Source organism: Bombina bombina, chromosome 5 (assembly GCF_027579735.1).
Source record: "Bombina bombina isolate aBomBom1 chromosome 5, aBomBom1.pri, whole genome shotgun sequence".
In the NCBI taxonomy this organism is placed as follows: domain Eukaryota; kingdom Metazoa; phylum Chordata; class Amphibia; order Anura; family Bombinatoridae; genus Bombina; species Bombina bombina.
Window position 1 is genome coordinate 2,499,122 of NC_069503.1, and position 25,770 is coordinate 2,524,891.

The following is a 25,770-nucleotide window of genomic DNA, read 5'->3' on the forward strand; positions in this document are numbered from 1 at the left end:
CCTCTTGCGCTTCCCCGACATGGGAATGCCGCAGATACCGCAGAAGATATCTGTGCAGCAAAACCTGATGGCAAAAAAAATCCTCCAGGAGGTTTAAAGGAAACGCAGGGCACTGTATGCGACACCAATGATGCTTGGGACATTGGAGGAGAAAGCAGCGGCATAACGTGAACAGCATTATCCTGGGAGATTAGACATAAGACATTTATCAAAAGAATCAGATTCTTGATCCATGTCAGCAAAAATAAAAATACCTCAAAATTAAATGAGAAATATAAATTTTCAAAAATAAAAGTTAACTGTCACTTTAAGAAGAATACCCTTAATTCCCATAAGCGTTAACACGCTAATAAAATAACTGCCCCCAAAGGAAAAGAAAGACTCAGTAACCTCTACACCTCAGACAGTCTGAAGTGCCCTACTGCAATTCAGAGGAATCCCAAAAACAATGGCATAGGGACTGCTATCAGGAAAGGAAAATTTTTTACAGTTTGGTGTAAGTGCGCTGCCAGCAACAGGGGGTTAATATATAACTGGAAACGACAATGTTAACTAATTAAATAAAAAGTCAATATATCAGACAATGGATAAAATATATAAACATTTATTATACTAGACATAAATTTGTTCAATATTACAGATCTCTGACCGGTTCTAAGTAGTCTAATTTATTTAAAAAGCTCTTTAGTAGAATAAAATAAGCAAACCTAAGATATATAAATATAATGTGTTAAAAAATGCAATGATACTGCACCTAATAACTAGCTAAAAACATAGATATGACTTAATCACAGAAATATAAGCGGTGCACCAATGAGGGATTTATGGAATCCTGATATGATTTGTCACCAATCCACCTTTTGTATAAAATATAACAATGGTTTAATGTGCGTTATTTATTGCACAGATGTCCTAACAAAGTTACGATGTGGGATAAATTGGTTGGTTTATAAGTATAATCGTTTTGTTAAAACGTATTTTAAAAGGCTTGTCCCAATGTTTTTGTTAGTGATCCTTTGGGTGTATGTTCCTGTGTGCTTTTCTCTTTATTTTTACTGTTACAGAGTGCCCAGTTTTAGCAAGGCATAATAGTTTGTAGATGGATCGTGTGTTGCACTCGCACTATCGGCTACTTTACCTCTAGGTGCCTGTCTGTCCGTTTGTGGGTATGTGTCATCCACTCACCGTCTGGCACAGGTAACGTTGCAGCCCCACGGATAGTCGGTGATGTCACACACCCGTCCGTCTTCTTCAAAAAGTAGATCCGTCCCGGTAGGGAAACTTCAACTCTGCGCAGAGCGTGTGTGATACTTGTAGATGAAAAAAGAAGTGCCAATGCAATCCTTCGTTCCTTTAGGTTTGTTATGTTGGACAAAGTAAAGTCCAATGTAGAGAGAAAAGACCTTTATCGAAGACACTTAAAACCAAGGATGATACAAGTGATGTTTTAAAAGTACCCCTGGTAACCAATTTCAGTTATCATAATCGTCTGAAGAAAATTGTCAACAAACACTGGCACCTCATTAAATCAGACCCAATTGTTGGAAATAAAATTTCAGATTACCCTCAAATCATCTTTCAGAAGGCAACTAATATTACAAATTTATTAGCACCTAGTGCTTTTAACAGAAAAGCCCAAAAACCTAATGAAAGAACTATAGATCTAACAGGGAATAAACTAAGAGGATTTTATCCTTGTTACAGCTGCACAGCCTGTAAACACAGTACCAAATGTAAAACATATACCTCTACCAATACAGGAGCAAAACACAACATCAAAGATACCATCAGATGCAGTGACAAAGGGGTCCTATATCTCATTCAGTGCTCCTGTGGCAAACAATATATAGGAGAGACCACTAGAAAGCTGAGAACTAGGATTAGGGAACATCTTAACCTAATAAAGAAAGGAGACCAAGAAACCAGACTATATGAGCATTTCCGGTTAAAACACCAAAATAACAATGCACATCTTAAATATTGGGGTATTTGTAAAATCAAGAAACCCTGGCGGGGTGGAGATTACGAGCGCCTACTCTTACGGAAAGAAGCTGAACTTATTTATGAGTTACAAACTCTAAAATAAAGGGGTTAAGATCCAATTCGGAATTCAGGCCCTTGGGGTATAGACTAGTTAAACAGTTTCAAATATATAGAATATATTGTAGATATGTATATGTCTAAGACATTATTATTATTATTTGTATATATCAAGTATGGAGATGCAATTCAATATGATTTAAAGGTCAATATCGATTTAACAATATATTCAAAGTTGTCTAATTTTTGACCCTTGATACCATTTATTAGATATTGTTTCAATATTCTCCATTTATCCACTATATTCTTATATATTCAGGGAAATATTTCACATTGTTTATAATATTTAGGTTTGCCTCATAAAAAGGAATGTATTCCACCAAGTCCTCCCAGATATCGCATTACTAGGTATATATCTGCTATCACTGACCTATTTGTTCCACATATTATCTGATAATTAGGTGCATAGCCTATATCATTTGGGGCACACCACTTAATATAATAATGATAGAAGGGATTTCTAATATTTTTGAATATTTTTTAATATTTGTAATATTTCTAATATTTTTATTAGTATTTATTATTAATACTAGAATCAGATACATATAGGAGTGAATTACATAAGAAATCACCTATTAGATTTATGTAGCACGTCTTATTTAACGAGAAAATGTGTATACATATTACATGAGATATTTTTATTTAGGTCTTAGAATAGATTTCTATAGAAAATGAAATTCAACACAAATGGACTATTATTTGAAACATCACTATTCATTCTCAATCCACTATATATAATTATAGAATCTCTATTTTCTAGCTGTTTTTATAATTATTTATTCATTATTTGTATTATTTTTATATTGTCAAATATAAACCTTACTATCACTTATAAGGATAGTCACCACAGAGTCATATACCTTCCACCTTAACGAAAATTCACCAATTCCACCTTAACAAAGTAAACTATTGAGAAAGAGGCTTAATTGCTGAACCAATCAAGGACTACCAACAGATTTAAATAGACAACACTTAGTCCACTAAAACCATCTTGCGAAAGCCACGACAAGTGGTGAAACGCGTTGATGGTTGCATCACGGACATAAACTTTACTTTGTCCAACATAACAAACCTAAAGGAACGGAGGATTGCAAAGGATTGCATTGGCACTTCTTTTTTCATCTACAAGCTCTGCGCAGAGTTGAAGTTTTCCCTACCGGGACGGATCTACTTTTTGAAGACGACGGACGGGCGTGTGACGTCACCGACTATCCGTGGGGCTGCAACGTTACCTGTGCCAGACGGTGAGTGGATGACACATACCCACAAATGGACAGACAGGCGCCTAGAGGTAAAGTAGCCGATAGTGCGAGTGCAACACACAATCCATCTACAAACTATTATGCCTTGCAAAAACTGGGCACTCTGTAACAGTAAAAATAAAGAGAAAAGCACACAGGAACATACACCCAAAGGATCACTAACAAAAACATTGGGACAAGCCTTTTAAAATACGTTTTAACAAAACGATTATACTTATAAACCAACCAATTTATCCCACATCGTAACTTTGTTAGGACATCTGTGCAATAAATAACGCACATTAAACCATTGTTATATTTTATACAAAAGGTGGATTGGTGACAAATCATATCAGGATTCCATAGCTAGTTATTAGGTGCAGTATCATTGCATTTTTTAACACATTTATATATCTTAGGTTTGCTTATTTTATTCTACTAAAGAACTTTTTAAATAAATTTTAAATAAATTAGACTACTTAGAACCGGTCAGAGATCTGTAATATTGAACAAATGTATGTCTAGTATAATAAATGTTTATCCATTGTCTGATATATTGACTTTTTATTTAATCTGATTCTAGTTGACATTGTGTTTTCCAGTTATATATTAACCCCCTATTGCTGGCAGCGCACTTACACCAAACTAACATTTTTTCCTTTCCTATTATCTATCTGTTTTTGGGAGCAGATAGGTGTTTGTGCAAGGGGTATTTTGCGCACCAATAAGAATCCATTACTTTTCTAGGGACTGCTATCAACTACTCCTAAAACGATGGAAGCACAGGGACTGCTAGTGACTTCAATTTACATCTTCCGCAACAGCCAACACAGCTCCTACATGACGCCACTCTGCTCTGATGTCGGAAGAGAAGAAGATCACGTGATCGGCATAGAGGAACTGCGCAGCTAAGAGCGTGTGTTCCCTGCCGAAGAAATTAAATAAAAGCCGTTTACAGCTTTCACTGACCTCTTAAAGTGCTATTGCCAAATAAAGCAGACTTATAAAAACAAATTATGCTTACCTAATAATTTAATTTTCATCTGTATAAGGAGAGTCCACGGCATCATTCCTTACTGTTGGGACATACAGAACCTGGCCACCAGGAGGCGGCAAAGACACCCCAGACAAAGGCTTAAATACTGCCCCTACATCCCTCATAGCCCTGTCATTCTGCCAAGGGAACAAGGAACAGTAGGAAAAATAGGGTATAAATGGTGCCGGAAGAGAAAAACAAATTTTGGTCCGCACATCAGAGTATACAGGCGGGGGCCGTGGACTCTCATAAAGAAGGAAATTAAATTATCAGGTAAGCATAATTTATGTTTTCCTACCTAATATGAGGAGAGTCCACGGCATCATTCCTTACTGTTGGGAAAACTATACCCAAGCTCTAGAGGACACTGAATGATAATGGGAGGGGTAAAGGAAAGGCGGACCCTAATCTGAGGGCACCACAGCCTGTAGAACCTTTCTCCCAAAAGCTGCTTCAGCCGAAGCAAAAATGTCAAATTTGTAGAATTTTGAAAAAGTATGTAAGGAGGACCAGGTAGCCACCTTACAAATCTGATCCATAAAGGTCTCGTTCGTAAAAGGCCCAAGAGGAAGCCACCGCTCTAGTGGAATGAGCTGTAATCCTTTGAGGAGGTCTAAGTCCCGCTGACTCGTAAGCTAAGCGTATAACACTCCTCAACCAAAAAAGATAAGAAAGTCGAAGAGGCCTTCAGACCCTTACGCTTCCCAGAGTAGCTAACAAACAAGGAATAAGCTTGCCTAAAATCCTTAGTAGCTTGAAGATAAAACTTCAAAGCTCGAACCACATCCAGATTATGAAGTAAACGTTCCTTTGAAGGAGGAGGATTAGGACATAAAGGAAGGAACCACAATCTCCTAATTGATGTTATGATCAGAGACCACCTTAGGTAGAAAACCCAAGCAGGTATGTAGGACAGCCTTATCAGTGTGGAACACCAGATAAGGAGGCTCACATTGCAAGGCAGCCATTTCAGAAACTCTGCATGCCGACGCAATAGCCAATAAAAAAATGAACTTTCCAGGACAACAATTTAATGTCAACCGAATGCATAGGCTCACACGGAGCCCGTTGTAAAAACTTATGATCAAGATTCAAACTCCAAGGAGGAGCGTTAGATCTAAACACAGGTCTGATCCTAATCAGAGCATTAACGAAAAATTGCACGTCAGGAAGCTCTGCGAGCCTCTTGTGCAGCAAAACAGAAAGGGAGGAAATCTGACCCCTCAGGAAACTGGCAGAAAGGCCCTTCTCCAGACCCTCCTGGAAAAAGGAAAGAATCCTGGCAGCCTTAAAGGGACAGTACACTGTAAAATTGTTTTTCCATTAATGTATTTTAAATGAGTTGTTATACCAACTGCAGAGTATAAAATATTTGAGAAATTCCATTTTCATGCTTATTTGTGTATATGAAGTAGCTGATATTGTGCTTTGAAACCACAGCCTATTACAATGGGTTGAACTTAAATGTGATATCAGATCTCATTATGTTCTAAGTTTGTGTAAACAGACTTGCTTCCTTATCTTTAATTTGGCTGGAACACCAAAGCTCAATACATAGAGAACAATGGAAAATTATCATTTTATTACTCAACTATCCTGCATCCCACTGAGAGTGTAATCTCTTCTGCTGGCTGTGTATACTTAGGCTATTCAATAGCCTATACTCCAGTATTAATTTGTTCAGTGTAGGTGGCGATACCACAGGCTAATCAGCTATTTCAAATGCTGAAATAGGAGTAAAGGAGCTACTTGTAACCAATTTAATACACTAGCAGGTTAAAAGAATCATTGGGAATAATTTAAAGGGGAGAAATTTTTTGGGTGAAATGTCCCTTTAACCTTGTGCCTTGCTAAACCACCCTCTTCACACCAGAATAAGTAAGCTCTCGACACCTAATGATAGATGTAACGAGTAACAGGCTTACAAGCCTGAAAGAGTGTCAATAACCCGCTCAGAGAAACCTCTCTTGGCTAAGACTAAGTGTCCAATCTCCACTCAGTCAGCCTCAGAGAATCTAGATTTTGATGAACAAAAGGACCCTGTTCCAGCAGATCCCTGCAACAAGGTAACTTCCACAGAGGAGATGAGGACATCCCCACCAGGTCCGTGAACCACATCCTTCACAGCCACGATGGAGCAATCACTGATGCCTGCTCCTGCTTGATGCGGGCCAGTACAAGAGAAAGAAGTGTTAATGGTGGAAAAATGTAAATTAGATTGAACCTCCAAGGCACTGCTAATGCATCTATTAGCTCCGCCTGAGGATCCCTGGACCATGACCCATATCCGAGTAGCTTGGAATTGAGCCAGTACGCCATGAGATCTATCTCCGGTGTCCCCCATTTGTTGCAAATCTGTGCAAACACCTCGAGATGGAGAGACCATTCCCCCGGATGAAAGGAGTGTCTGCTGAGGAAATCTGCTTCCCTGTTGTCCACACCCGGAATTTGTATCCCTGAGTAAGCTACCAAGGTTATGTTGTCTGATTGAAATCTCATAAACTGGGACCAACCCAGAGGAGGCCAAGCCTTCAGAGCATTGAAGATCGCTCAAAGTTCCAAAATGTTGATCGGGAGGAGGGATTCTTTTCGAGTCCACAGGCCCTGTGCCTTCCTGGCACCCTTAACAGCTCCCCATCCTGATAGACTTGCATCCATAGTCACAATCTCCCAGGATGGTCTCAAGAAGGATGTCCCTTGAGACAGGTGATCTGGACAGAGCCACCAGGAGAGCGATTCTCTCGACCGGTTGTCCAGAGTAATAGGTTGAGAAAGATCCGAATGATCGTCGTTCCACTGTCTCAGCATGCATAGCTGAAGTTGTCTGAGATGGAATCTGGCAAAAGGAATGATGTCCATGCTGGACACCATGAGATCAATCACCTCCATACACCGAGCCACAGAGGACCTTAAGGAGGTCTGGAGGGCAAGACAAGCGAAAGTTTTCTTGTAACGTCTCTGGTCTGTAAGGAATATCCTCCTGGATATGGAGTCTATTATAGTACCCAGGAATTCTACCCTGGTACTGGGAATATGAGAACTATTTTCTAAGTTTATCTTCCACCCATGAGGGCTGCTGACATTGGGATTTATCTGAACTAAAGGAACGAAAATTAGGACCTTGTCCCTTAGGCTTGTTCTTATCCTGCGGTAAAAAAGGCAACTTTGCCTTCAGTAACCGTGGAGATAATTAAGCCCAGGCCTAGACCAAAGATAATATTTTCCTTAAATGGGAGGGAAAGAAGTCTTGACTTAGAAGTCATGGCCGCAGACCAGGACTACAGCCAGAGTGCCCTACGGGCTTGAACAGAAAAACCTGAAGCCTTAGCATTCAGGTGAATAATTTGCATATTTGCATCACAATTAAAAGAATTAGCTACCCTTAAGGCCTTAATTCTTTCCTGGATCACGTCAAGGGGACCCTCCACCTCGATCAACTCAGATAATGAGTCGCACCAGTAGGTAGCCGCTCCAGCAACCGCAGCAACAGCCGCTACCGGTTGAAACAAATATCCTGTATGTTGAAAACAATTTATGTAAGAACTTACCTGATAAATTAATTTCTTTTATAGTGGTAAGAGTCCATGAGCTAGTGACGTATGGGATATACAACCCGTCCAGGAGGGGGGCAAAGTTTCTTAAACCTCAAAATGCCTATAAATACACCTCACACCTCACTCATACCTTAGTTTAACGTATAGCCAAGCACTGAGGTGTATAAAAGAAGTTAAAAGCATACAAAAAGAGGAACTGGAAAAAATAATGTGCTTTATACAAAAAAATCATAACCACAAAATATAGGGTGGGTCTCATGGACTCTTGCCACTATGAAAGAAATAAATTTATCAGGTAAGTGCTTACATAAATTATGTTTTCTTTCATGTAAGTTGCAAGAGTCCATGAGCTACTGACGTATGGGATATAATACCCAAGATGTTGAAGTCCACAAGTCACTAGAGAGGGTTAAACTTAAAACAGCTATTTCTGCTGAGAAATGAAATCCCAAAAAATAATTAAGTTTTCTTACAAATTTAAAAAAAATTCAAATAAAAAAAGGCATTAGAATCAAGCTGAGACAACTGCCTGAAAACCCTTTCTACCAAATGCTGCTTCCGAAGAAGCAAACGCATAAAAATGGAAAATATAGAAATAGTCAGCAAAGAAGACCAAGTTGCTACTTTGCAAATTTAATCAAATGAAGCTTCATTCTTGAGAGCCCAAGAAGTGGCAACTGATCTAGTAGAATGAGCTGTAATTCTCTGAGGCGGAGACTGCCCCACCTCCAAATAAGCTTTGTGAATAAAAACAGAATTTATGCTTACCTGATAAATTACTTTCTCCAACGGTGTGTCCGGTCCACGGCGTCATCCTTACTTGTGGGATATTCTCTTCCCCAACAGGAAATGGCAAAGAGTCCCAGCAAAGCTGTCACATGATCCCTCCTAGGCTCCGCCCACCCCAGTCATTCGACCGACGGACAGGAGGAAATATATATAGGAGAAACCATATGATACCGTGGTGACTGTAGTTAGAGAAAATAATTCATCAGACCTGATTAAAAAACCAGGGCGGGCCGTGGACCGGACACACCGTTGGAGAAAGTAATTTATCAGGTAAGCATAAATTCTGTTTTCTCCAACATTGGTGTGTCCGGTCCACGGCGTCATCCTTACTTGTGGGAACCAATACCAAAGCTATAGGACACGGATGAAGGGAGGGAGCAAATCAGGTCACCTAAACGGAAGGAACCACAGCTTGCAAAACCTTTCTCCCAAAAAAAGCCTCCGAAGAAGCAAAAATATCAAATTTGTAAAATTTGGCAAAAGTGTGCAGTGAAGACCAAGTCGCTGCCTTACATATCTGGTCAACAGAAGCCTCGTTCTTGAAGGCCCATGTGGAAGCCACAGCCCTAGGGGAGTGAGCTGTGATTCTTTCAGGAGGCTGCAGTCCGGCAGTCTCATAAGCCAATCGGATAATGCTTTTAAGCCAAAAGGAAAGAGAGGTAGAAGTCGCTTTTTGACCTCTCCTTTTACCAGAATAAACAACAAACAAGGAAGATGTTTGTCTGAAATCTTTAGTAGCCTCTTAATAGAATTTTAGAGCACGGACTACGTCCAAATTGTGTAACAAACGTTCCTTCTTTGAAACTGGATTCGGACACAAAGAAGGTACAACTATCTCCTGGTTAATATTTTTGTTAGAAACAACTTTCGGAAGAAAACCAGGCTTAGTACGCAAAACCACCTTATCTGCATGGAACACCAGATAGGGCGGAGAACACTGCAGAGCAGATAACTCTGAAACTCTTCTAGCAGAAGAAATTGCAACTAAAAACAAAACTTTCCAAGATAGTAACTTAATATCTATGGCATGTAAAGGTTCAAACGGAACCCCTTGAAGAACTGAAAGAACTAGATTTAGACTCCAGGGAGGAGTCAAAGGTCTGTAAACAGGCTTGATCCTAACCAGAGCCTGAACAAATGCTTGAACATCTGGCACGGCTGCCAGTCTTTTGTGAAGTAAAACAGATAAAGCAGAGATCTGTCCCTTTAGAGAACTTGCAGATAATCCTTTCTCCAAACCTTCTTGTAGAAAGGATAGAATCTTAGGAATTTTTATCTTATTCCATGGGAATCCTTTGGATTCACCCCAACAGATATATTTTTTCCATATTTTATGGTAAATCTTTCTAGTTACAGGCTTTCTAGCCTGAATCAGAGTATCTATTACAGAATCTGAAAACCCACGCTTTGATAAAATCAAGCGTTCAATCTCCAAGCCGTCAGTTGGAGGGAAACCAGATTCGGATGTTCGAATGGACCCTGAACAAGAAGGTCCTGTCTCAAAGGTAGCTTCCATGGTGGAGCCGATGACATATTCACCAGGTCTGCATACCAAGTCCTGCGTGGCCACGCATGAGCTATCAAGATCACCGAGGCCCTCTCCTGATTGATCCTGGCTACCAGCCTGGGAATGAGAGGAAACGGTGGGAATACATAAGCTAGGTTGAAGGTCCAAGGTGCTACTAGTGCATCTACTAGAGTCGCCTTGGGATCCCTGGATCTGGACCCGTAGCAAGGAACCTTGAAGTTCTGACGAGACGCCATCAGATCCATGTCTGGAATGCCCCATAATTGAGTTATTTGGGCAAAGATTTCCGGATGGAGTTCCCACTCCCCCGGATGGAATGTCTGACGACTCAGAAAATCCGCTTCCCAATTTTCCACTCCTGGGATGTGGATCGCAGACAAGTGGCAGGAGTGATCCTCCGCCCATTGAATTATCTTGGTCACTTCTTTCATCGCCAGGGAACTCCTTGTTCCCCCCTGATGATTGATATATGCAACGGTCGTCATGTTGTCTGATTGAAACCTTATGAATTTGGCCTTTGCTAGTTGAGACCAAGCTCTGAGAGCATTGAATATTGCTCTCAGTTCCAGAATGTTTATCGGGAGAAGAGACTCTTCCCGAGACCATAGACCCTGAGCTTTCAGGGATTCCCAGACCACGCCCCAGCCCACTAGACTGGCGTCGGTCGTGACAATGACCCACTCTGGTCTGCGGAAGCTCATTCCCTGTGACAGATTGTCCAGGGTCAGCCACCAACGGAGTGAATCTCTGGTCTTTTGATCTACTTGAATCATCGGAGACAAGTCTGTATAATCTCCATTCCACTGTCTGAGCATGCACAGTTGTAATGGTCTTAGATGAATTCGTGCAAAAGGAACTATGTCCATTGTTGCAACCATCAATCCTATTACTTCCATGCACTGCGCTATGGAAGGACGAGGAACAGAATGAAGTACTTGACAAGAGCTTAGAAGTTTTGATTTTCTGACCTCTGTCAGAAAAATCCTCATTTCTAAGGAATCTATTATTGTTCCCAAGAAGGGAACTCTTGTTGACGGGGACAGAGAACTTTTTTCTTTGTTCACCTTCCATCCGTGAGATCTGAGAAAGGCTAGGACGATGTCCGTATGAGCCTTTGCTTTTGACAGGGACGACGCTTGAATTAGGATGTCGTCCAAGTAAGGTACTACTGCAATGCCCCTTGGTCTTAGAACCGCTAGAAGGGACCCTAGTACCTTTGTGAAAATCCTCGGAGCAGTGGCTAATCCGAATGGAAGTGCCACAAACTGGTAATGCTTGTCCAGAAAAGCGAACCTTAGGAACTGATGATGTTCCTTGTGGATAGGAATATGTAGGTACGCATCCTTTAAATCCACGGTAGTCATAAATTGACTTTCCTGGATGGTGGGTAGGATCGTTCGAATAGTTTCCATTTTGAACGATGGTACCCTGAGAAATTTGTTTAGGATCTTCAGATCCAAAATTGGTCTGAATGTTCCCTCTTTTTTGGAGGGAACAGATTGGAATAAAATCCCATTCCTTGTTCTCTTATTGGAACTGGATGTATCACTCCCATCTTTAACAGGTCTTCTACACAATGTAAGAATGCCTCTCTCTTTATTTGGTTTGAAGATAAGTGAGACCTGTGGAACCTTCCCCTTGGGGGTAGTTCCTTGAATTCCAGGAGATAACCTTGAGAAACTATTTCTAGCGCCCAAGGATCCTGAACATCTCTTGCCCAAGCCTGAGCAAAGAAAGAGAGTCTGCCCCCCACTAGATCCGGTCCCGGATCGGGGGCTATCCCTTCATGCTGTTTTGGTAGCAGTGGTAGGCTTCTTGGCCTGCTTACCCTTGTTCCAGCCTTGCATTGGTTTCCAGGCTGGTTTGGGTTGTGAAGTATTACCCTCTTGCTTAGAGGATGCAGAATTAGAGGCTGGTCCGTTTCTGCGAAAGGGACGAAAATTAGGCTAATTTTTAGCCTTAAAAGACCTATCCTGTGGGAGGGCGTGGCCCTTTCCCCCAGTGATGTCTGAAATAATCTCTTTCAAATCTGGTCCAAAAAATGTTTTACCTTTGAAAGGAATGTTAAGCAATTTTGTCTTGGAAGACACATCCGCTGACCAAGACTTTAGCCAAAGCGCTCTGCGCGCCACGATAGCAAACCCTGAATTTTTCGCCGCTAATCTAGCTAATTGCAAAGCGGCATCTAAAACAAAAGAGTTAGCCAATTTAAGTGCTTGAACTCTGCCCATAACCTCCTCATACGAAGATTCTTTACTGAGCGACTTTTCTAGTTCCTCAAACCAGAAACACGCTGCCGTAGTGACAGGAACAATGCAAGAAATTGGTTGTAGAAGGTAACCTTGCTGTACAAAAATCTTTTTAAGCAAACCCTCTAATCTTTTATCCATAGGATCTTTGAAAGCACAACTATCTTCGATAGGAATAGTAGTGCGTTTGTTTAGAGTAGAAACCGCCCCCTCGACCTTGGGGACTGTCTGCCATAAGTCCTTTCTGGGGTCGACTATAGGAAATAATTTCTTAAATATAGGGGGGGGGAACAAAAGGTATGCCAGGCTTTTCCCACTCTTTATTTACTATGTCCGCCACCCGCTTGGGTATAGGAAAAGCGTCGGGGGGCACCGGAACCTCTAGGAACTTGTCCATCTTACATAATTTCTCTGGAATGACCAAATTGTCACAATCATCCAGAGTAGATAACACCTCCTTAAGCAGTGCGCGGAGATGTTCTAATTTAAATTTAAATGTCACAACATCAGGTTCAGCTTGATGAGAAATTTTTCCTGAATCTGAGATTTCTCCATCAGACAAAACCTCCCTCATGGCCCCTTGAGATTGGTGTGAGGGTATGTCAGAACAGTTATCATCAAGAGCGCCCTCTTGCTCTTCAGTGTTTAAAACAGAGCAATCGCGCTTTCTCTGATAAGTAGGCATTTTGGATAAAAGATTTGCTATGGAGTTATCCATTACAGCCGTTAATTGTTGCATGGTAATAAGTATTGGCGCACTAGATGTACTAGGGGCCTCCTGTGTGGGCAAAACTGGTGTAGACACAGTAGGGGATGATGTAGTATCATGTTTACTCCCCTCATTTGAGGAATCATCTTGGGCAATATCATTATCTGTGGCATTACTGTCCTTACTTTGTTTGGACACTATGGCACAATTATCACATAAATTTAAATGGGGAGACACATTGGCTTTCATACATATAGAACATAGCTTATCTGATGGTACAGACATGTTAAACAGGCTTAAACTTGTCAACAAAGCACAAAAAACGTTTTAAAATAAAACCGTTACTGTCTCTTTAAATTTCAAACAGAAAACACTTTATTACTGAATATGTGAAAAAGTATGAAGGAATTGTTCAAAAATTACCCAAATTTCACCACAGTGTCTTAAAGCATTAAAAGTATTGCACACCAAATTTCAGAGCTTTAACCCTTAAAATAACGGAACCGGAGCCGTTTTTTTTTTTTTTTTTAATATATTTTATTTTGGAGGACATTACAGTATATGCAAATTACATAATAAAACATAGTCAAAACAGTTATTAAATGAATTACATTTCTTATGCTAGAGAAGTAAAATATTCAGTCCTCATATTTTATCCCCTCAATTATTACCGGTCACTTTTGGACCTATAGTTAGCATACTGTTCCATGCTAGGGGTTATATAATAGGAGATAATACTTAGGCTTATTTAAGAAGTATAAAGGGAAAAACAAAGAAAAACTACATCTCCATAAACTGGAAAAATAAAACATGATAATAGCTTTAGGTATGGTGGAAATGTATGTAACTGGAAAAGGTCAAATCGTCATTACTGTCCACAGAGTTCCAATCAGCAAACATACACAGAGTAGATCAAATAAAACAATTATACACATTCTAGGCATCTAAAAACTGACATCTGCCCCGTCCAGATTGTGGGATTATAATGTATAGATGGGCCGGTGAGAGATTATATTCGTAAGCAGGGGTCATGTGCTGGCTCTTCCAATAGTAAAAGTGGGTCCCCAAAGCCGGGGTAGATTAGTTAAATATACTCAAGATGAATAAATCTTGCGTCAACCCTTTCAGACCCTTACATTAGCATTATAAAAGTTAATAATTGTAATGGAAAATACATGGGCCAATAGAGGTAGAATTAACTACTATGACGGGACCCTGTGTTCTATATGTATTCGCATCCGAAAGCCTTACTATATATCTGCCATGGTATAATATTATAGGTGTTTTTGTCAGAGATCAGGCGTGAGGTCACTTCTATATTTAATAATTATGTATGGCGTCTTTGAAGTATCGTCTATGTGTTACCTCGATCCCCGCCGCTGCGGCCGTCAGCCGTGAGGGAGGCATACCTGCGTGAGTGAAATATATATGCGCCATAGGGGTAAATTATGTCTACAGCGTTATAGCGCTAAAGCTTACTGGTCAGTGACCCCATCCTCATCCCTATCTGGCCATAGCAGACATGAATAACCGTTAGTCCCATAAAATAAATTTATAACAGATGCACAAACAAACAGCGATAAACAGTGCTGCAGGGTAACTTTTTCAATACATGTAAATACACCATTGGGGTAATTTATAGATATCGTGGTATAGTGCCAAAGCTTTATAAACAGTAATCACAAGATATGAAGAAAAACTGAGAGCCACAAAAGAGCAACATTAAACTGAACTGCAAAATGACTTTTTAGCTAAGTGTCTATATGTGGATGGTCTTTACTAAGGTATTAACCCCCGCTTGCATTTGTTTGCCAGACAGTTCCAAACACTAAGCTAGTGGGTATATGCAGGGTCGTTATATAGGGTAATATACCAGTGTTCAATGCGCCTTTGGTATGCTGCTGCAAATAGAGGGCTTCATCCCTTCGGGCGGTAGTTATATTATCCTTTGGACAGGCTGCAGAAAGTGTACCACTTATTTCTATAAAGTTCTCACTCAGTCTCCGCTTCATTGATGTATGCTCCGGGCGTCTCAGATGCGGGCTGGGAGCTAATCTTAGTTTGCCATTGCTGCCATATGCTAAACCTGTGCCCAGCGTCTTCTCTTCCTTTCTGATCGGCAAGGCGCCAGACGCCATATTGAAAGATGTAGTGGCGTATCTCCCAATCAAGGAGATCTGTTCCGTGCGTAGGAGATTGATCTGGGAGATAGGCCCACAAATACTCTGAGCTGCTATATGCTGAGCCGGTAAGTTTGGCAGCGACGAAGCCACCATATTACTTGGTTGCTGGGAGGTTGTATCTGCGTCCTGCTCCAATAATAGCGTGCTCGCCCCTGCCTGTAATATGGGCTCAGACTCCTCATCCAAAGGCTGCTCCAATGTAGCTGAATTGGTCTTGGATGCTGATGCGGTCCGCTCCATTAGCTGTTGAATATCCTTCTCCGATGGTACCTTATTTATTAGGGCCTGAAATAAAGCTTCCACTTTAGCCCAGCGATAGTCCCAGTTATCAGGGGGTACTTTGACCTGCATTGCTGTAGTTAAGCTATATAACGGTACACACTGCCCGAACGTGTCACCTAGAGTAATGTACCTACTCAGTCAAATGGTAGTTTTTATTCTGAAACTCCGGACAAAAGTGTGTTCAGATTGACCAAGTCCAGCAAGTAACCCTAGGATCTTCCTAGGGGGGGAAACGCTACCTGTATTGTAGCCGCCGCACCAGGTCTTTTATGTCCGTTTTCTACTCCAGGGTCATGAAAACAGCCTCTTATCAGGTGAAAACTATTGTAGAGATAATCCTACGGTAAAGTATTAGTAGAAAGCTGTGGTTTATAAGCAAAAAATCGGCGGATTCTATGCAACTCTCCCAGAGCTTGAAAAAGTGCGACTGCACCGAGCCGCTGCTTGGACACGCCCCCAACCGGAGCCGTTTTTAAATTTGACCCCTATACAGTCCCAGCTATATACTAGAAAGGCCCCCAGACTAAAAAAAAGTGTCCAACACAGTGCCTGCCGTTTTTTAAACGTTCCCCAAGATCATAATGCCAATTATTAGCTAGAATCTGCATAATATGCCCCAATAAAGCAATCGTTTTAGCCCATAAAAATGTCTACCAGTTTTTAAGCCCTTTTTTAAGCCCTTTATTCTTTTATGTTTGACTAAGAAAATGGCTTACCGGTCCCCATGAGGGGAAATGACAGCCTTCCAGCATTACATGGTCTTGTTAGAAATATGGCTAGTCATACCTTAAGCAGAAAAGTCTGCTAACTGTTTCCCCCAACTGAAGTTACTTCATCTCAACAGTCCTGTGTGGAAACAGCAATCGATTTTAGTTACTGTCTGCTAAAATCATCTTCCTCTTACAAACAGAAATCTTCATCCTTTTCTGTTTCAGAGTAAATAGTACATACCAGCACTATTTTAAAATAACAAACACTTGATAGAAGAATAAAAACTACATTTAAACACCAAAAAACTCTTAACCATCTCCGTGGAGATGTTGCCTGTGCAACGGCAAAGAGAATGACTGGGGTGGGCGGAGCCTAGGAGGGATCATGTGACCAGCTTTGCTGGGAATCTTTGCCATTTCCTGTTGGGGAAGAGAATATCCCACAAGTAAGGATGACGCCGTGGACCGGACACACCAATGTTGGAGAAAAGTCTACCAAAAAGCCAGAGAAATAACAGAGGCTTTCTGACCTTTCCTGGAGCCAGAAAAAAATAACAAATAGTCTAGAAGTCTTTCTGAAATCTTAAGTAGCCTCAACATAATATTTCAAAGCTCTTACCACAGCCAAAGAATGTAAAGACCCTTCAAGGGTATTCTTAGGATTAGGACACAAAGAAGAAACAACAATTTCCTTATTGATGTTGTTAGAATTCACAACTTTAGGCAAAAATGTAAATGAAGTCCGCAAAATAGCTTTATCTTGATGGAAATCAGATAAGGAGACTCACAAAAGAGAGCAGACAATACAGAATATCTTCAAGCAGAACAGATAGCCAAAAGAAATAACACTTTCCAAGAAAGTAATTTAATGTCCAGATAATACATAGGCTTAAAAGGAGGAGCCTGTAAAATCTTCAAACCCAAAATTGAGACTCCAAGGAGGAGAAATAGATTTAAAAACAGGTTTAATAAGAATCAAAGCCTGAACAAAACAGTGAATATCAGGAAGTTTAGCAATCTTTCTATGAAATAAGACAGAAAGAGCAGAAATTTGTCCTTTCAAAGTATTTGCAGACAAAACATTTATCCAAACCATCCTGAAGAAACTGTAAAATCCTAGGAATTCTAAAAGAATGCCAAGAATAATCATGAGTTGAACGTCATGAAATATAGGTTTTCCAAACCCGAAAATAAATTCTCCTTTAAATAGATTTACGAGCCTGTATTATAGTGCTAATAACTGAGTCCAAGAAACCTCTATGACTAAGCACTTAAGCGTTCAATTGCCATGCCTTCAAATTCAGAGATCTGAGATCCCGATGGAAAAACGGCCCCTGAAACAGAAGGGCTGGCCTTAAAGGAAGTGGCCAAGGCTAGCAACTGGACATCCTGACAAGGTAAGCATACCGAAACCTGAGAGGCCAAGCGGGTGCTATCAGAAACACATAAGATTGTTCCATTATGATCTTGGAGGTCACCCTTGGAAAAAGAACCAGAGGTGGAAAAAACATAATTTATGTAAGAACTTACCTGATAAATTCATTTCTTTCATATTAGCAAGAGTCCATGAGCTAGTGACGTATGGGATATACATTCCTACCAGGAGGGGCAAAGTTTCCCAAACCTCAAAATGCCTATAAATACACCCCTCACCACACCCACAATTCAGTTTAACGAATAGCCAAGAAGTGGGGTGATAAAAAAGTGCGAAAGCATATAAAATAAGGAATTGGAATAATTGTGCTTTATACAAAATCATAACCACCACAAAAAAAGGGCGGGCCTCATGGACTCTTGCTAATATGAAAGAAATGAATTTATCAGGTAAGTTCTTACATAAATTATGTTTTCTTTCATGTAATTAGCAAGAGTCCATGAGCTAGTGACGTATGGGATAATGACTACCCAAGATGTGGATCTTTCCACACAAGAGTCACTAGAGAGGGAGGGACAAAATAAAGACAGCCAATTCCTGCTGAAAATAATCCACACCCAAAATAAAGTTTAATGAAAAACATAAGCAGAAGATTCAAACTGAAACCGCTGCCTGAAGTACTTTTCTACCAAAAACTGCTTCAGAAGAAGAAAATACATCAAAATGGTAGAATTTAGTAAAAGTATGCAAAGAGGACCAAGTTGCTGCTTTGCAAATCTGATCAACCGAAGCTTCATTCCTAAACGCCCAGGAAGTAGAAACTGACCTAGTAGAATGAGCTGTAATTTTCTGAGGCGGAGTTTTACCCGACTCAACATAGGCAAGATGAATTAAAGATTTCAACCAAGATGCCAAAGAAATGGCAGAAGCTTTCTGGCCTTTTCTAGAACCGGAAAAGATAACAAATAGACTAGAAGTCTTTCGGAAAGATTTAGTAGCTTCAACATAATATTTCAAAGCTCTAACAACATCCAAAGAATGCAACGATTTCTCCTTAGAATTCTTAGGATTAGGACATAATGAAGGAACCACAATTTCTCTACTAATGTTGTTGGAATTCACAACTTTAGGTAAAAATTCAAAAGAAGTTCGCAACACCGCCTTATCCTGATGAAAAATCAGAAAAGGAGACTCACAAGAAAGAGCAGATAATTCAAAAACTCTTCTGGCAGAAGAGATGGCCAAAAGGAACAAAACTTTCCAAGAAAGTAATTTAATGTCCAATGAATGCATAGGTTCAAATGGAGGAGCTTGACGCGCCCCCAGAACCAAATTCAAACTCCAAGGAGGAGAAATTGACTTAATGACAGGCTTTATACGAACCAAAGCTTGTACAAAACAATGAATATCAGGAAGAATAGCAATCTTTCTGTGAAAAAGAACAGAAAGAGCAGAGATTTGTCCTTTCAAGGAACTTGCAGACAAACCCTTATCTAAACCATCCTGAAGAAACTGTAATACTCTCGGTATTCTAAAAGAATGCCAAGAAAAATGATGAGAAAGACACCAAGAAATATAAGTCTTCCAGACTCTATAATATATCCCTCTAGATACAGATTTACGAGCCTGTAACATAGTATTAATCACAGAGTCAGAGAAACCTCTGTGACCAAGAATCAAGCGTTCAATCTCCATACCTTTAAATTTAAGGATTTCAGATCCTGATGGAAAAAAGGACCTTGAGACAGAAGGTCTGGTCTTAACGGAAGAGTCCACGGTTGGCAAGAGGCCATCCGGACAAGATCCGCATACCAAAACCTGTGAGGCCATGCTGGAGCTACCAGCAGAACAAACGAGCATTCCTTCAGAATCTTGGAGATTACTCTTGGAAGAAGAACTAGAGGCAGAAAGATATAGGCAGGATGATACTTCCAAGGAAGTGATAATGCATCCACTGCCTCCGCCTGAGGATCCCGGGATCTGGACAGATACCTGGGAAGTTTCTTGTTTAGATGAGACGCCATCAGATCTATTTCTGGAAGTTCCCACATTTGAACAATCTGAAGAAATACCTCTGGGTGAAGAGACCATTCGCCCGGATGCAACGTTTGGCGACTGAGATAATCCGCTTCCCAATTGTCTATACCTGGGATATGAACCGCAGAGATTAGACAGGAGCTGGATTCCGCCCAAACCAAAATTTGAGATACTTCTTTCATAGCTAGAGGACTGTGAGTCCCTCCTTGATGATTGATGTATGCCACAGTTGTGACATTGTCTGTCTGAAAACAAATGAACGATTCTCTCTTCAGAAGAGGCCAAAACTGAAGAGCTCTGAAAATTGCACGGAGTTCCAAAATATTGATCGGTAATCTCACCTCCTGAGATTCCCAAACTCCTTGTGCCGTCAGAGATCCCCACACAGCTCCCCAACCTGTGAGACTTGCATCTGTTGAAATTACAGTCCAGGTCGGAAGCACAAAAGAAGCCCCCTGAATTAAACGATGGTGATCTGTCCACCACGTTAGAGAGTGTCGAACAATCGGTTTTAAAGATATTAATTGAGATATCTTTGTGTAATCCTTGCACCACTGGTTCAGCATACAGAGCTGAAGAGGTCGCATGTGAAAACGAGCAAAGGGGATCGCGTCCGATGCAGCAGTCATAAGACCTAGAATTTCCATGCATAAGGCTACCGAAGGGAATGATTGTGACTGAAGGTTTCGACAAGCTGAAATTAATTTTAGACGTCTCTTGTCTGTTAAAGACAGAGTCATGGACACTGAATCCATCTGGAAACCCAGAAAGGTTACCCTTGTCTGAGGAATCAATGAACTTTTTGGTAAATTGATCCTCCAACCATGATCTTGAAGAAACCACACAAGTCGATTCGTATGAGATTCTGCTAAATGTAAAGACTGAGCAAGTACCAAGATATCGTCCAAATAAGGAAATACCACAATACCCTGTTCTCTGATTACAGACAGAAGGGCACCGAGAACCTTTGTAAAAATTCTTGGAGCTGTAGCTAGGCCAAACGGCAGAGCCACAAACTGGTAATGCTTGTCCAGAAAAGAGAATCTCAGGAACTGATAATGATCTGGATGAATCGGAATATGCAGATATGCATCCTGTAAATCTATTGTGGACATATAATTCCCTTGCTGAACAAAAGGCAAGATAGTCCTTACAGTTACCATCTTGAACGTTGGTATCCTTACATAACGATTTAATATTTTTAGATCCAGAACTGGTCTGAAGGAATTCTCCTTCTTTGGTACAATGAAGAGATTTGAATAAAACCCCATCCCCTGTTCCGGAACTGGAACTGGCATAATTACTCCAGTCAACTCTAGATCTGAAACACAATTCAGAAATGCTTGAGCTTTTACTGGATTTACTGGGACACGGGAAAGAAAAAATCTCTTTGCAGGAGGTCTCATCTTGAAACCAATTCTGTACCCTTCTGAAACAATGTTCTGAATCCAAGGATTGTGAACAGAATTGATCCAAATTTCCTTGAAAAAACGTAACCTGCCCCCTACCAGCTGAGCTGGAATGAGGGCCGCACCTTCATGTGGACTTAGAAGCAGGCTTTGCCTTTCTAGCTGGCTTGGATTTATTCCAGACTGGAGATGGTTTCCAAACTGAAACTGCTCCTGAGGATGAAGGATCAGGCTTTTGTTCTTTGTTGAAACGAAAGGAACGAAAACGATTATTAGCCCTGTTTTTACCTTTAGATTTTTTATCCTGTGGTAAAAAAGTTCCTTTCCCACCAGTAACAGTTGAAATAATAGAATCCAACTGAGAACCAAATAATTTGTTACCCTGGAAAGAAATAGAAAGTAGAGTTGATTTAGAAGCCATATCAGCATTCCAAGTTTTAAGCCATAAAGCTCTTCTAGCTAAAATAGCTAGAGACATAAACCTGACATAAACTCTGATAATATCAAAAATGGCATCACAGATAAAATTATTAGCATGCTGAAGAAGAATAATAATATCATGAGAATCATGATGTGTTACTTGTTGCGCTAAAGTTTCCAACCAAAAAGTTGAAGCTGCAGCAACATCAGCCAAAGATATAGCAGGTCTAAGAAGATTACCTGAACACAGATAAGCTTTTCTTAGAAAGGATTCAATTTTCCTATCTAAAGGATCCTTAAACGAAGTACCATCTGACGTAGGAATAGTAGTACGTTTAGCAAGGGTAGAAATAGCCCCATCAACTTTAGGGATTTTGTCCCAAAAACAGAATTTATGTTTACCTGATAAATTACTTTCTCCAACGGTGTGTCCGGTCCACGGCGTCATCCTTACTTGTGGGATATTCTCTTCCCCAACAGGAAATGGCAAAGAGCCCAGCAAAGCTGGTCACATGATCCCTCCTAGGCTCCGCCTTCCCCAGTCATTCGACCGACGTAAAGGAGGAATATTTGCATAGGAGAAATCATATGATACCGTGGTGACTGTAGTTAAAGAAAATAAATCATCAGACCTGATTAAAAAACCAGGGCGGGCCGTGGACCGGACACACCGTTGGAGAAAGTAATTTATCAGGTAAACATAAATTCTGTTTTCTCCAACATAGGTGTGTCCGGTCCACGGCGTCATCCTTACTTGTGGGAACCAATACCAAAGCTTTAGGACACGGATGATGGGAGGGAGCAAATCAGGTCACCTAGATGGAAGGCACCACGGTTTGCAAAACCTTTCTCCCAAAAATAGCCTCAGAAGAAGCAAAAGTATCAAATTTGTAAAATTTGGTAAAAGTGTGCAGTGAAGACCAAGTCGCTGCCTTACATATCTGATCAACAGAAGCCTCGTTCTTAAAGGCCCATGTGGAAGCCACGGCCCTAGTGGAATGAGCTGTGATTCTTTCAGGAGGCTGCCGTCCGGCAGTCTCATAAGCCAATCTGATGATGCTTTTAAGCCAAAAAGATAGAGAGGTAGAAGTTGCTTTTTGACCTCTCCTTTTACCAGAATAAACAACAAACAAGGAAGATGTTTGTCTGAAATCCTTTGTAGCATCTAAATAGAATTTTAGAGCACGGACAACGTCCAAATTGTGTAACAAACGTTCCTTCTATGAATCTGGATTCGGACACAAAGAAGATACAACTATATCCTGGTTAATATTTTTGTTGGAAACAACCTTCGGAAGAAAACCAGGCTCAGTACGTAAAAACCACCTTATCTGCATGGACCAGATAGGGCGGAGAACACTGCAGAGCAGATAACTCAGAAACTCTTCTAGCGGAAGAAATTGCAACCTAAAACAAAACTTTCCAAGATAATTACTTAATATCTACGGAATGTAAGGGTTCAAACGGAACCCCTTGAAGAACTGAAAGAACTAGATTAAGACTCCAGGGAAGAGTCAAAGGTCTGTAAACAGGCTTGATTCTAACCAGAGCCTGAACAAACGCTTAAACGTCTGGCACAGCTGCCAGCCTTTTGTGAAGTAAAACAGATAAAACAGAGATCTGTCCCTTCAGAGAACTCGCAGAAAATCCTTTCTCCAAACCTTCTTGTAGAAAGGAAAGAAACTTAGGAATTTTTATCTTGTTCCATGGGAATCCTTTAGATTCACACCAACAGATATATTTTTTCCATATTTTATGGTAAATTTTTCTAGTTACAGGCTTTCTAGCCTGAATAAGAGTATCTATTACAGAATCTGAAAACCCACGCTTTGATAAAATCAAGCGTTCAAACTCCAAGCAGTCAGTTGGAGGAAAACCAGATTCGGATGTTCGAATGGACCCTGAATAAGAAGGTCCTGTCTCAAAGGTAGCTTCCATGGTGGAGCCGATGACACATTCACCAGGTCTGCATACCAAGTCCTGCGTGGCCACACAGGAACTATCAAGGTCACCGAAGCCCTCTCCAGATTGATCCTGGCTACCAGCCTGGGAATGAGAGGAAACGGTGGGAATACATAAGCTAGGTTGAAGATCCAAGGTGCTACTATTGTATCCAATAGAGTCGCCTTGGGATCCCTGGATTTGGACCCGTAACAAGGGACCATGAAGTTCTGACGAGAGGCCATCAGAACCATGTCTGGAATGCCCCATAATTGAGTTATTTGGGCAAAGATTTCCAGATGGAGTTCCCACTCCCCCGGATGCTCCTCCATCGCCAGGGAACTCCTTGTTACCCCCTGATGGTTGATATATGTAACAGTCGTCATGATGTCTGATTGAAACCTTATGAATTTGGCCTTTGCTAGTCGAGGCCAAGCCTTGAGAGCATTGAATATCGCTCTCAGTTCCATTATGTTTATCGGGAGAAGAGAGTCTTCCCGAAACCATAGACCCTGAGTTTTCAGGGGTTCCCAGACCGCGCCCCAGCCCACCAGACTGGCGTCGGTCGTGACAATGACCTATTCTGGTCTGCGGAAGCTCATTCCCTGTGACAGGTTGTCCAGGGTCAGCCACCAACGGAGTGAATCTCTGGTTATTTGATCTACTTGTATCGTCAGAGACAAGTCTGTATAGTCCCCATTCCACTGTCTGAGCATGCCCAGGTGCAATGGTCTTAGATGAATTCGTGCAAAAGGAACTATGTCCATTGCCGCAACCATCAAACCTATTACTTCCATGGACTGCGCTATGGAAGGAAGAAGAACAGAATGAAGTACCTGACAAGAGCTTAGAAGTTTTGATTTTCTGGCCTCTGTCAGAAAAACCTTCATTTCTAAGGAAACTATTATTGTTCCCAAGAAGGGAACTCTTGTTGACGGGGACAGAGAACTTTTTTCTATGTTCACTTTCCACCTGTGAGATCTGAGAAAGGCTAGGACAATGTCCGTATGAGCCCTTGCTTTTGACAGAGACGACACTTGAATCAGGATGTCGTCCAAGTAAGGTACTACTGCAATGCCCCTTGGTCTTAGCACCGCTAGAAGGGACCCTAGTACCCTTGTGAAAATCCTTGGAGCAGTGGCTAATCCGAATGGAAGTGCCACAGGTAATGCTTGTCCAGAAAGGCGAACCTTAGGAACCGAAAATGTTCCTTGTGGATAGGAATACGTAGGTACGCATCCTTTAAGTCCACCGTGGTCATGAATTGACCTTCCTGGATGGTAGGAAGGATCGTTCGAATGGTTTCCATTTCTAATGATGAAACCCTGAGAAACTTGTTTAGAATCTTGAGATCTAAAATAGGTCTGAATGTTCCCTCTTTTTTGGGAATTATGAACAGGTTGGAGTAAAAACCCATCCCTTGTTCTCCTAATGGAACAGGATGAATCACTCCCATGCTTAACAGGTTTTCTACACAGTGTAAGAATGCCTGTTCGAAGATAATTGAGACCCGTGGAACCTTCCCCTTGGGGGTAGTTCCCTGAATTCCAGGAGATAACCTTGAGAAACTATTTCTAGCGCCCAAGGATCCTGAACATCTCTTGCCCCAGCCTGAGCAAAGAGAGAAAGTCTGCCCCCCACCAGATCCTTCCCAGATCGGGGGCCAACACTTCATGCTGTTTTGGTAGCAGTGGCAGGTGACTTGGCCTGCTTACCCTTGTTCCAGCCTTGCATCGGCCTAAGGCTGGTCCGTTTCTGCGAAAGGGACGAAAATTTGGCTTCTTTTTAGCCTTAAAAGACCTATCCAGAGGAAGGGCGTGGCCCTTTCCCCCAGTGATGTCTGAAATAATCTCTTTCAAGTCAGGGCCAAACAGTGTTTTACCCTTGAAAGGGATGTTAAGCAAAAGCGCTCTGCGCGCCACGATAGCAAACCCTGAATTATTCGCCGCTAATCTAGCTAATTGCAAAGCGGCATCTAAAATAAAAAAGAGTTAGCCAATTTAAGAGCTTGAACTCTGTCCAAAACCTCCTCGTACGAAGATTCTTTATTGAGCAACTTTTCTAGTTCTTCGAACCAGAAACACGCAGCTGTAGTGACAGGAACAATGCATGAAATTGGTTGTAGAAGGTAACCTTGCTGAACAAACATCTTTTTAAGCAAACCCTCTAACCTTTAATCCATAGGATCTTGAAAGCACAACTATCTT

General features: G+C 41.0%; 1 protein-coding gene across 1 annotated transcript in view; it reads right to left on the reverse strand.

Moving 5' to 3' along the window:
* LOC128659676 (uncharacterized) overlaps positions 1–25,770 on the reverse strand; it is a 158,260-nt gene that overhangs the window by 30,332 nt on the left and 102,158 nt on the right. The gene's annotated exons all lie outside the window — the stretch shown is intronic.